The sequence below is a fragment of the Rana temporaria genome, chromosome 1 (assembly GCF_905171775.1).
Source record: "Rana temporaria chromosome 1, aRanTem1.1, whole genome shotgun sequence".
Classification (NCBI taxonomy): domain Eukaryota; kingdom Metazoa; phylum Chordata; class Amphibia; order Anura; family Ranidae; genus Rana; species Rana temporaria.
In genome coordinates, this window is record NC_053489.1 from 283,893,830 (window position 1) to 283,906,331 (window position 12,502).

At 44.0% G+C, this 12,502-nt stretch overlaps 1 long non-coding RNA gene across 1 annotated transcript in view; it reads left to right on the forward strand.

Annotated features, from left to right (window-relative positions):
* Positions 1 to 12,502, forward strand: part of LOC120943195 — a 66,875-nt gene that overhangs the window by 24,017 nt on the left and 30,356 nt on the right. The window contains exon 2 of the long non-coding RNA XR_005750271.1: positions 4,978 to 5,059. This is a non-coding gene — a long non-coding RNA (uncharacterized LOC120943195). The remainder of the gene's footprint in view (positions 1 to 4,977; positions 5,060 to 12,502) is intronic.

Here is a 12,502-nt window from a genome sequence, read left to right on the forward strand (position 1 = left end):
ATTGATCGGTGGCAAGAACTTCCTGTTCTGTGGGCCACCAAAGACCCCATATCTAGAAATAGAGAGCTGCGCAAAACTGCACTGGAGAGCCTGCTCCCACTTGTGCGGAGACAGGTGGGGTTTGATGTGACAACTGACCAGTTGGAGGTCAAAATTGGGACCTTGAGAGGCACCTACAGGAAGGCACGCAACAAGGTCTTGGCTTCGATGAGGTCTGGAGCTGGAGCAGGGCGGGTATTTAAACCCAAGTTGTGGTACTACAGCAAACTGAGCTTCCTGGATGAACACCTGGAGGTAAGGGAGTCACTTTCTAGCCTTCCCCCCAGAAGCCACAGAAGGTCCAGCCTTCCCTCCAGCCAACCTGCTGCTCCCTCTGCAGATGAACCCTCTCAGCAGCCTTCCATCCTGGATGAAGATCCGGATTTGCCCAGCTGGAGCCAGGTATATAGTACTTTCAATGTGCAAATGTGTGGTGTTTAAATGTTGTTAAAGAGATGTAAATTAAGATGTTAAAGGTAAAAAAAAATTAGATCTAAAAGTGTTATACCGAAAATTTGTCAGTATTGGCCATGAATTTTTGTGGTGTGATTGACCATAAAACATGGGTCAGAATGATTGGCTTAGCTAAGTCGTGACTAAAAATAATGCAACAGTCAGGAGCTTAAATAAATAAAACACAAATTTTTTTAAATAGTAAAACTGTACTTTTTTCCATACACAGGACAACACCAGGCAGCAGGAGGATCAGGAAAATGCCAGGCAGGAGGAGGACAGGGTGAGTGGCTTGGAGGAGGCTGCAGGCCCAAGTATCTGTAACGTGGTGGCAGGCCCAAGTGGAGCGGATGAGGTGGCAGGCCCAAGTGGGTTGCACGAGGTTGCTGGGCCAAGCACAAGATGTCAGGTGTCTCCTCTTCGCCTGCGTCCGAGAAGGCAGGTGAGGGGTACAAGGGTGCGTGACGCCTCACTAGCCCTCATTCGGGACGCCCATGCAACCCTTCAACAGCCTCCCACTGCTCAGGAGGGATTTGTAACAGTGGTTTTGGCCAAAATGTCAGAAATGACATTAGACCAACGCCTCCTCTTTGAGGGACTCCTCATCACCCTCGCAAATCAGGGGGTGAGGGGTCTTCTCACGGAGGACACTGTGATTTGCCGCCATCCCCATCCTCACACACCACATAACTCCCAAGCTCCCCCACCTTCTTCTTCTTCTTCTCATGCTCCTTCTCAAGCTCCCCCACCTTCTTCTTCTTCTTCTCATGCTCCTTCTCAAGCTCTCCCACCTTCTTCTTCTTCTTCTCATGCTCCTTCTCAAGCTCCCCCACCTTCTTCTTCTTCTTCTCATGCTCCTTCTCAAGCTCCCCCACCTTCTTCTTCTTCTCATGCTCCATCTGAACATTCTTCTTCCTCTTCTTCTCCTGCTCCTTCTGAACATTCTTCTTCCTCTTCTTCTCCTGCTCCTTCTGAACATTCTTCTTCCTCTTCTTCTCCTGCTCCTTCTCAACATTCTTCTTCCTCTTCTTCTTCTACTACTCCTCCTCCTTCTACTCCTCCTCCTTCTACTGCTCCTCCTCCTTCTACTCCTCCTCCTTCTACTGCTCCTCCTCCTTCTACTCCTCCTCCTTCTACTCCTCCTCCTTCTACTGCTCCTCCTCCTTCTAGTGCTCCTTCTACTGCTCCTCCTCCTTCTAGTGCTCCTTCTACTGCTCCTCCTCCTTCTAGTGCTCCTTCTACTGCTCCTCCTCCTTCTACTCCTCCTCCTTCTACTGCTCCTCCTCCTTCTAGTGCTCCTTCTACTGCTCCTCCTCCTTCTACTCCTCCTCCTTCTACTCCTCCTCCTTCTACTACTCCTCCTCCTTCTACTGCTCCTCCTCCTCCACCTCCTCCTCCACCACCGTCGGCTACTCATCCTCCACCACCTTCGTCTACTCCTCCTCCTGGCATGAGTACTACCCCTGTGGCACCACCTCCAGCCAGGCAGAAGAGGAAGGCTGCTGAGAAGGCTGCAGAGAAGGTGAAAGAGCAGGCTGCAGGGAAGCCACCAAGGAAGGCCTTGAAGAAATCCAGAAAGTGACTCCCTTACTTCCATGTGGTGTACCAGAGTTCAGGCTGCTATAGTACCACAACCTGGTGACATCTGCCTGCCCTGCTCCAGTTTCTGACCTCGGGGAGTCCAAGACCTTGATGCGTGACTTCCTGAATGAACCTCTCAAGTCCCCATTTTGGCCTCCAACTGCTCACCAGTCACATCAGGCCACACCTGGCTGTGCACAAATGGCAGCAAGCTCTCCAGTGCTGACTTTTGCATAGTTAATTTATTTTTATAACCAAAATAAATGGTACATTTTTTTTTACAGTTCATACTTGTCCTTGTATTTTTTTACATTTCAATTTTGCAAGTGAGAAGGCAGGTTCTTATTTTTTAAAAATTGGATATAAGGTGTAATTTGAAAGGGACACATGAGATAAGACAAAGCAATAAGGTTTCTATGGGGGGAACTTGACATTAAAAAAAAAAAAAGGATTTGCATTTTTTTTAAATTTAAAATTAAGGTGAATATTAAAAGCAGGATTTAAAACACACGACCAAAATAAGGTGACAATAAAAAAAAAAAAAAAAATTGAGACCAGTAAGAAAAAGGTTCCACCTAATTTTAAGGAACTCTGTGTGAATATCTTAAAAAAAAATAATTATATTGCTGTTTTGTGCCCTTACAAAAAATTGTGTAAAGCGCTGCAAATAAACGATTAAATAATGTTGGAAGCGACACGAATGTGCTATCTCCATTCCAAACGCTAGTTTTACCTATGTTGGTCTCCAGTGTCTAAGTTTTTGACAGGTTTCTTAGCATACACACGACCGAGTTTCTCGTTTAAAAAACAGCCCGATGAAGAACTCGTCGAGCCAAAATCCACTGCCATCGAGAAAATAGAGAACCTGCTCTCTATTTGCTCGACGAGTTCCTCGGCGGCTCCATCGGGCCGAAAATGTACACACGACAGAGTTTCTCGACAGAATCCGGCTCTTCACCGAGATTCTCGACGAATTCTGCCGAGAAACTCTGTCGTGTGTACGAGGCCTCACAGACGCGAGTAGAGGAGAGCCGATCGGCGCCTCTCCTGACAGGGGGGGTTCGCGCTGATTGTTTATCAGCGCAGCCCCCCCTCGGATCGCCACATGGACCACCAGGAAAAAAAAAGCCTGAAAAAAAAAAAAAAACAGAAAAAAAAATAAATAAAGCATTAAAAAAAAAAAGATGCCAATCAGTGCCCACAAATGGGCACTGACTGGCAACCTGGGTAAATCACCTGTGCTGCCCCACAGTGTCCATCAGTGCCACCCCAGTGTCCAGTGCCACCCCACAGTGTCCATCCATGCCCAGTGCCCACCTATCAGTGCCCATCTGTGCCACCCATAAGTATCCATCAGTGCCACCCATAAGTGCCGCCCATGAGTGCCCATCTGTGACGCCTATGAGTGCCCAGTGCCGCCCAAGAGTGCCCATCAGTGCCGCCTATGTGTGCCCATCAGTGCCGCCTATGAGTGCCCAGTGCCGCCCAAGAGTGCCCATCAGTGCCGCCCAAGAGTGCCCATCAGTGTCGCCTATGTGTGCCCATCCGTGCCGCCTATGAGTGCCCATCAGTGCTGCATACCAGCGCCGCCAATCAGTGCCACCTCATCTGTGCCCGTCAGTACTACCTCATCGATGTCTATCAGTGCCAACTCATCAGTGCCCATCAGTGCCACCATATCAGTGCCCGTAATTGAAAGAGAAAAACGTATTTACAAAAAAATTAACAGAAAAAAATAAAAACATCATATTTTTTTCAAAATTTTCAGTCTTTTTTTAGTTGTTGCGCAATAAAAAAAAATCGCAGAGGTGATCAAATACCACCAAAAGAAAGCTCTATTTGTGGGTAAAAAAGGACGCCAATTTTGTTTGGGTACAATGTAGCACGACTGCGCAATTGTCATTCAAAGTGCGACAGTGCTGAAAGCTGAAAATTGGCTTGGGCAGGAAGGTGCGTAAGTGCATGGTATGGAAGTGGTTAAGGACTCTCACCTCATGGAGGCATGCCTGGGCCACAACGCTATCTTAGTTAGGATTAGGGATAAGACATTATTAGTTTTGTACTGACATGCTGTATTTTTACAGTAAAGTTGCATTAACTATTTGAGCCTGGCCTGAAGTTATTTAAAGGGATACACGTTGGTTCTAGCGTATTCTAAAAGAACCTGGGTCTGTATTTGCACTAAAGGGGAAGAAGCAACACTACTACAATAGGGTTAACTTGGGAGGACACTAGTGGAGGAATGAGAACTGAGACATCGGCGGTTTCCTGTGGCTCGGTTCTCAGTGCAGAGATGCCAGGGGACAGATGCAGCATCAGTCTGATGATGCATCCACTGAGGTACGTATGATTAGCAAAAAAAAAAAACAGACTTCTCTATTAAGCTTTGACAATAAAACCTGAATTCTGATTGCATTCTGTGCAGAGCTGCACTAGATTTTTCACACTCCAGTTTGAGTAAGTGCCCCCAGTTACTTCACACACACACACACACACACCCAGGCTGTAGCCCTGGAAGGAGAGAGAGTTCACATGGTCCACCCTAAATATTTATCTTCTCCAGCATGCACCAGTGGCAATAAACTTCTTGGTGGTTGGCTAAGGGAAACATAAACATTTATAACTCAGTATTGCTGTGGCATCTCATTCTATTGCCAGAGGTACCAGTGACACTTACTGACGGCAGCGTCACTGGGAAAACCAGATGAACAAGTAAATGATTAATCTGCCTGGGCTTACTACCACCAAGACTACATTTGAATAGTACCCCCTGTGTAGGACAGGGTGCTACATTAAAAACTAGACACAATCAATAACATTTCAGATTTTTGGAGCTACCTAAAAATGTACTTTTGGTTACTATGTTCTACACTGGCTCATTGCTTCCCTTCATCTTCTCTTCAGCAGGAATCAGAAGTCGGGGTAGGATTATATCACAAAAGGCGCTGGAAGAGCTCAGCCAAGACGGTGACACAAACATTTCCAGGTATGCTGCATAGCTGAGCCATGGATGACAGAGTGATATTGCCTGAGGCACTGTAGTTTACTACGGAACCAAGGTTTAGAAAGTGATGTTTCAAGAAAGACTGCACTTCTGAGTCATAAATAATAGAGACATGTTATTGCAGACCTGGAAAGGAATGGGAAGAGGTATTTGTAGGGACATTGCTTACTCAGAAATAAAAAAAGGTGACAATTTCAAGGACTGTATACTGCTGAGTTGGAGATGAGAATACTATTTCTAGGTACACTGCACCACTAGACTAGAGATCGGAGAATGATATTTAAAGGTATGCTGGACTGCTCAGCCAGGGAAGAGAAAGTAACATTTCTAAGTACTGTACTCTACTGAGCTGGAAATTAAATTATTAGTTCTAGGTACACTGCACCGCTGGACCAGAGATTGGTGGGAAAATAAGTTTTAAGGTATGCTGGACTGCTCAGTCAGGGATAAGAAAGTAATATTTCCAAGGACACTGCACTGTTGAAACAGGGATGGGAAAGTAATATATCTTTGATGAACAGTGCACTGTTAAGCCAGGGATAGGTGAGTGGTGTCTCCAGGTACACTGCACTAATAAGCAAGGAAATGGAGAATAATATACAAAACTACACTGCACAACTCAGAGAGTTGTCTGCTGTTGAATCAGTAATGGGTCGGTGAATATTTCCAGGGGTACTGCACTGCAAAGACAGATAGGGGGCACTAATGGGTTTGTGAAAATTTTCAGGCATAGTGTACTGTACAGCTGTGCAAGGTATACCATTTCCAGGGGCGGTAGCGAAGCCAGTAGACCCGGCTTGGATATAAGGTCTTGTCATGTAGACATTTTGATCTTGATGGGACATAATACAAATGTGTTGGCAGCACTGGGGGTCTTGGCAGACAGGATTAGGATAAGTAAAATTATGTGTTCATAACAGGATGAATGTGAGACGTGATCAGGAGATCAGGAGAGAAGGATACAATAGGTTGAGGCTGGGTTCACACTACTACACTACTTTCATCCTACTTTGCTCTGCTACATTGGTCCTACATTGATCCTACATTGGTCCTACATCCATCCTACTTTCATAAACAGGATACTACTTTGGTCCGACTTCAATGATATTCAATGGGCCTGAAGTAGGATCAATGTAGGACCAAAAGTAGTACAGGGAGCATTTTCAAAGTCGGACCAACTTGTGTAGGACGCTACAAGACGCTCTCATAGGGAAACATTGAACACAGAGCAAAGTAGGATGAAAGTAGTGTAGTAGTGTGAACCCAGCCTGAGGCTGGGTTCACACTACTACACTACTTTCATCCTACTTTGCTCTGCTACATTGGTCCTACATTTATCCTACATTGGTCCTACATCCATCCTACTTTCATGAACAGGATACTACTTTGGTCCGACTTCAATGATATTCAATGGGCTGAAGTAGGATCAATGTAGGACCAAAAGTAGTACAGGGAGCATTTTCAAAGTCGGACCGACTTGTGTAGGACCAGTTAAGACAGCTCTCATAGGGAAACATTGATTTTCACACGTCATGCTACATGAGGCTCCCAATGTAGGACCGTTTGTCGGACAAGTGTGAACCCAGCCTTAGAGCTAGTATGGATCAGTATATTCAGCTTGTTTTCAATTCTTTCCTAAATTTGATCTACTTCTGAGCTGCACTGTGTGCCTACTGACTTATATTGGAGAGAAGTAGCTCTGATATGATTAAAAACCTGTCAAATCAAGTTCTAATGCCTTGTACACACGATCAGAATTTCCGTTGGGATAAACTCAGATGGATTTTTTTGACAGATTTCCATTCAAGATGTCACACCAAATTCTGACCGTCCAAAACGCGGTGACGTACAACACTACAACGAGCCGAGAAAAATTATGTTCAATGCTTCCGAGCATGCGTCGACTTAAATTCTGAGTATGCATGTTTTTTTCTCCATTGGAGTTCCATACAGACGAACAGAATTTCCGATAGAAATGTTTTTGTTTTCATGTTCTCTTTCTAAGTCCGTCGTAATTTCCGATGGAAAAACTCAGATGGGGCATACACATGCATGGAATATCCACTGGAAATTCCAATCGTGTGTACAAGGCATTAGTGTTTTTACCAATGAACGGTTACCACATTGTAACAGTGTTGAAATTCAGTAATACTATCAAAGAGTAATCCTAATCCATGGAGAAAAAGGGTGCAAAGCTTTTACCATATTCTTTCTAAAAGCTGAAAACTATTAGTTGAATAAGGAAGAACAGATTGCACTGGCTCTTTACGAGCATGCAACTCATTTGAGAACAATTAGTTATCTCTCCATCAATCAACAACAATAATTAACATCTACAGTATGTTTGTGGTTTTCTTATTGTGTTATAAACAAAGTATGAAGCCTGCTTATACAGACAGCAGGAATGTCAAATCAGAATGAATAATATTATTGCACAACACAGTACTTCAGCAACGAATACAGCAAAACAACAAACACTTACGATTTTGTAAACCACATAATATAGTAAAAATATGCTGTGTGTGTCAAGAGAAAAACTACAAGGCCTGTAAAAAATCAACACAACAGTCACAATTAAGCAACTACTAACTACAGCACTGTGTCAATGATAACAGCCTGACAACTACAAAACTATTGCTTCCACTGACACCAACGATAGGGAAATATTCCTGCATACTGATGTCATTGATGGGACACTACTCCTTCCCCAATACCAATGACTGGGGCATTATTATCCTCCAGTTAATGCGAGAGCAATTTCTACACACACTGGCCACAGCCTACCTGCCTTGAAGTCTGCAGGACAGTAATGTAACCCCTTGTTTGGAAAGTTTGAAGACCCCAGTAATAGATTGGTATCTTATTACCTTTGGGGGCAAAAGGATTATAGTAAAGGGAAATTAATATATATTCTAGGGCAACTTTGGTCAGTGCACTACTCTGGGGACAGTATGTTATTTTTTTTGAAAGTTTTTTTAACCACTTCAGCCCCAGAGGATTTAGCTGCCAGGTGCCGCGATTCGGCACTGTGTCGCTTTAACTGGCAATTGCGCGGTCATGCGTTGTGGCTCCCGAACAAAATTTACGTTCTGTTTTTCCCATTAATAAAGCTGTCTTTTGGTGGTATTTGATCACCCCTGCGGCTTTTATTTTCTGCGCTATCAACAAAAATAAAGCGAATATTTTTTAAAAAAAGCTATATTTTTAAATGTTGCTATAATAAATATCCCCAAAAAATATAAAAAAAAAATATTTTTTTACTCAGTTTAGGCCGATACATATTCTTCTACATATATTTGGTAAATACAATCACAATAAGCGTTTATTGATTGTTTTGCGCAATAGTTATAGCGTCTACAAAATAGGGGATAGTTTTATGACATTTTTATGAATATTTTTTTTAAGTAGTAATGGCGGCGATCAGTGATTTTTATCATGACTGCGACATTATGGCGAAACACATTGGACACTTTTGATGCTCTTTTGGGACCATTCACATTTATACAGCGATCAGTGCTATAAAAAATCACTGATTACTATATAAATGTGACTGGTAGGGAAGGGGTTAACCACTAGGGGGCTAGGAAGGGGTTAAGTAAGGAAGGGGGCGCTTCCGGCTGAGCTCGCTCACCCACACAACGGCAAATGTACCTGTATGCCCATTTGCCTGTTTGTGCCATTCTGCCAAAGTAAAAGTGTGTGCTGGTCGGCAAGTGGTTAAATACATACTGTCACAAGTACCAGTGGGCTCCTTTTTCAAAATGTGATCATTTTTTTTAGGTATTTCTATTGTCCTGGTGCTCCAGGGCCTCCAAAAAAATTAACTGGTAGTCAGGAAATGAAAAGGTGCTCTTTGGATTTTGGGCCCCTCTGTGTGGCTAGACTGTGGAAAAATTATGGGCCAGATCCACGAAGCAGTTACGCTGGCGTATCTATTGATACGCCACGTAACTTCTAGGTTGCTCCGGCGTATCTTTGTTTTGTATCCACAAAACAAGATACGCCTGAACCTGGGCTAGATCCGACTGGCATACGTCTTAGTACGCCGTCGGATCTAAGGTGCATATTTACGCTAGCCGCTAGGTGGCGCTTCCGCCGATTTCCGCATCGAGTATGCAAATTAGCTAGATACGCGAATCCACAAACGTACGTCCGGCGCATTTTTTTACATCGTTTCCGTAAGGCTTTTTTCGGCGTAACCTTACCCCTACTATATGAGGCGTAGCCAATGTTAAGTATGGACGTCGGGCCAGCGTCGAATTTTCCGCTGTGTACGTCGTTTGCATAAAACATTTGCGAATAGGGCTTTGCGTAGAATGACGTTCACGTCGAAAGCATTGGCTTGTTGCGGGTTAATTTGGAGCATGCGCACTGGGATACCCCCACGGACGGCGTGTGCGCCGTTCACAGAAACGTCATTTACGTCGGGTCAAGACGTATTAACATAAAACACGCCCCCATCTTATCCATTTGAATTGGGCGCCCTTACACCGACACAGTTACACTACGCCGCCGTAACTTACGGCACAAATTCTTTGTAGATACGGGAAATACGCTGTAAGTTACGGCGGCGTAGTGTATCTGAGATACACTACGCCGGACGTAAAGAAGGGCCGCACTACGTGGATCTGGCCCTATGTGGTATCTCCATAAGAGGAGTAGCAGAATGTGTTTTGGGGTGTAATTCTAAGTATACCTATGATGTGTATTAGAAATATCTTATTACTTGACAGCTTTTTGAAAAAAATAAATAAAAAAAAGCAATTTTCTTTCTTGCATTTTCCAAAACCGTGTGGCAAAAAATTGCATTTTAAAATACTAATTTTACCTCTTGGAAAATAGCTTGGAGTGTTTTTTTTTCCAAAATGCTTTCATTGTGTAGGTGTTTCCACTGTCCTGATGCTCTAGGGCCACCAAAAACGTGATGGTAGTTAGTTAGGAAACTAGACTACTTGATGAGTAATTGAGTCATTGATGCTCTTTGGATTTTGGGCCCTTCTATGCATTTAAGCTGTGAAAAAGTCCCACACATGTAGTATCCCCATACTTAGGAGGCATAGTGTGGCAAAATGTGTTTCAGGGTGTAATAATTAAAAATATGACTGTACGACATGTTAAAATGGCAACTTTGTAAAAAAAAATTGATTGAATTTCATAATTTTCCCAAAAATTGTGAGAGAAAAATGACAACTTAAAAAAACTCACTATGGCTCTTACTAAACATTTTGGACTGTCCAAAAAGGGCCCATTTGGGATATTTGTACTGTTCTGTAATTTTTAAGTCCTCAATAATTGAGATAGGCCATCAGTACATCAGGATTCATAAATTTGTAAATATAAATACTATACGATAGATTGTAAACTCTATGGCCCGGATTCTCGTAGCACTTACGCTGGCATATCTCGAGATACGCCACATAAGTGTCAATGTGCGCCGTCGTATCTTTGCGCCTGACTTTGAAAGCAAGATACGCCTGTAAATAGGCTTCATCCGACCGACGTAAGTTTCCTACGCCGTCGTATCGTGGGCACATATTTACGCTGGCCGCAAGGGGCGCTCCCATTGTTTTACGATTCGAATATGCAAATGAGTGAGATACGGCGATTCACGAACGTACTTGTGCCCGGCGCATTAATATACGCGGTTTACGTAAGTCATACGTCCGGCGTAAAGTTAAGCCTCATAAAGCAGGTGTAAGTCATGTTAAGGTATGGACCAGGGAACAGCCGTTGTGTTTTACGTCGTTTACGTCGTAGTACGTGAATAGGGCTGGGCGTAGGTTACGTTCACGTCGTAGGCAGTGATTCGATGTATCTTAGGCGTTCGTTCCGACGTGATTCTGAGCATGCGCATTGGGAAGCGTCCACGGGATGGTGCATGCACCGTTCGCTCGGCCCATCATTTGCATGGGGTCACGGTTCATTTAAATGGATCACGCCCACTTCCACCTACTTTGAATTAGGCCGGCTTATGCCGAAGAATTTACGTTACGCTGGCGCAACGTTGGGAGCAAGTGCTTTGTGAATACTCTGCTTGCCTCTCTATGTTACGTCGGCGTAGCACATATGAGATGCGCTACGCCGACAGAAATATGCGCCGATGTATCTGAATCCGACCCTATGGGCCAGATTCACAGAACAAATATGCCGGAGTATCTACTGATACTCCGGCGTATTTTCAAATTTGCCGCTTCGTACGCCTTCGGATCTTAGGCTGCAATACTTCGGCCGCCGCTGTTAAAGTATGGCCGTCAATCCCGCGTCGAATTTAAAAAAAAAAAATTTGGCGTAAGTACGTTACGCACGTCGCCATTCACAAACACGTCGGGGGAGCGTAATTTCACGCAAAGCACGTCGGGAAATTTACTAACGGAGCATGCGCAGAATGTTCGGCGCGGGAGTGCGCCTAATTTAAATCGTACACGCCCCATTTGAATTAGGCGGGCTTGCGCCGGACGTCTTTACGTTACTCCGCCGCAAGTTTATACTCAAGTGCTTTGTGGATCAAGCACTTACGAGAAAAACTTGCGGCGGTGTAACGTAAAGACGATACGTTACGCCACCACATTTGTACCTGAATCTGGCCCCATAAATTTAACACAGACTGGATAATATATAGGGCCAGATTCAGGTACAAATTTGGAGGCGTAACGTATCGTCTTTACGTTACACCGCCGCAAGTTTTTTTCGTAAGTGCTTGATCTACAAAGCACTTGAGCATAAACTTGCGGCGGAGTAACGTAAAGACGTTCGGCGCAAGCCCACCTAATTCAAATGGGGCGTGTACCATTTAAATTAGGCGCGCTCCCGCGCCGAACATTCTGCGCATGCTTCGTTAGTAAATTTTCCGACGTGCTTTGCGTGAAATTACGGCGCCCCGACGTGTTTGTGAATGGCGACGTGCGTAACGTACTTACGCAGAAAAATAAATTTAACATTTAAAATTTGACGCGGGAACGACGGCAATACTTTAACATGGCTGGTGTAAAGTTAAGCCATGAAAAAGATTTCTTAACTTTGCGACGGGAAAAAACGATGTTACGCACGCGAGTAGCTTTGTGGATCGCCGTAAAAGCTAATTTGCATACCCGACGCTGGAAAACGACGCAAACTCCACCCAGCGATGGCCGAAGTATTGCAGCCTAAGATCCGAAGGCGTACGAAGCCGTAAGCCTGTCGGATCTTAGCCAAAAGCCGTCGTATCTTGTTTGTGAATCACAAATTAAGATACGATGCGGCAAATTTGAAAATACGCCGGAGTATCAGTAGATACGCCGGCGTATTTGTTCTGTGAATCTGGCCCATAGTGTTTTAGTGTATATAGTGTTTTTGGTTATTTTTACCAAAAAAATGTAGAAGCATACATTTTGCCCTACATTTATGAAGATCATTTTTTTGCAAATGTTCTGTATTTTTCGTTCATAT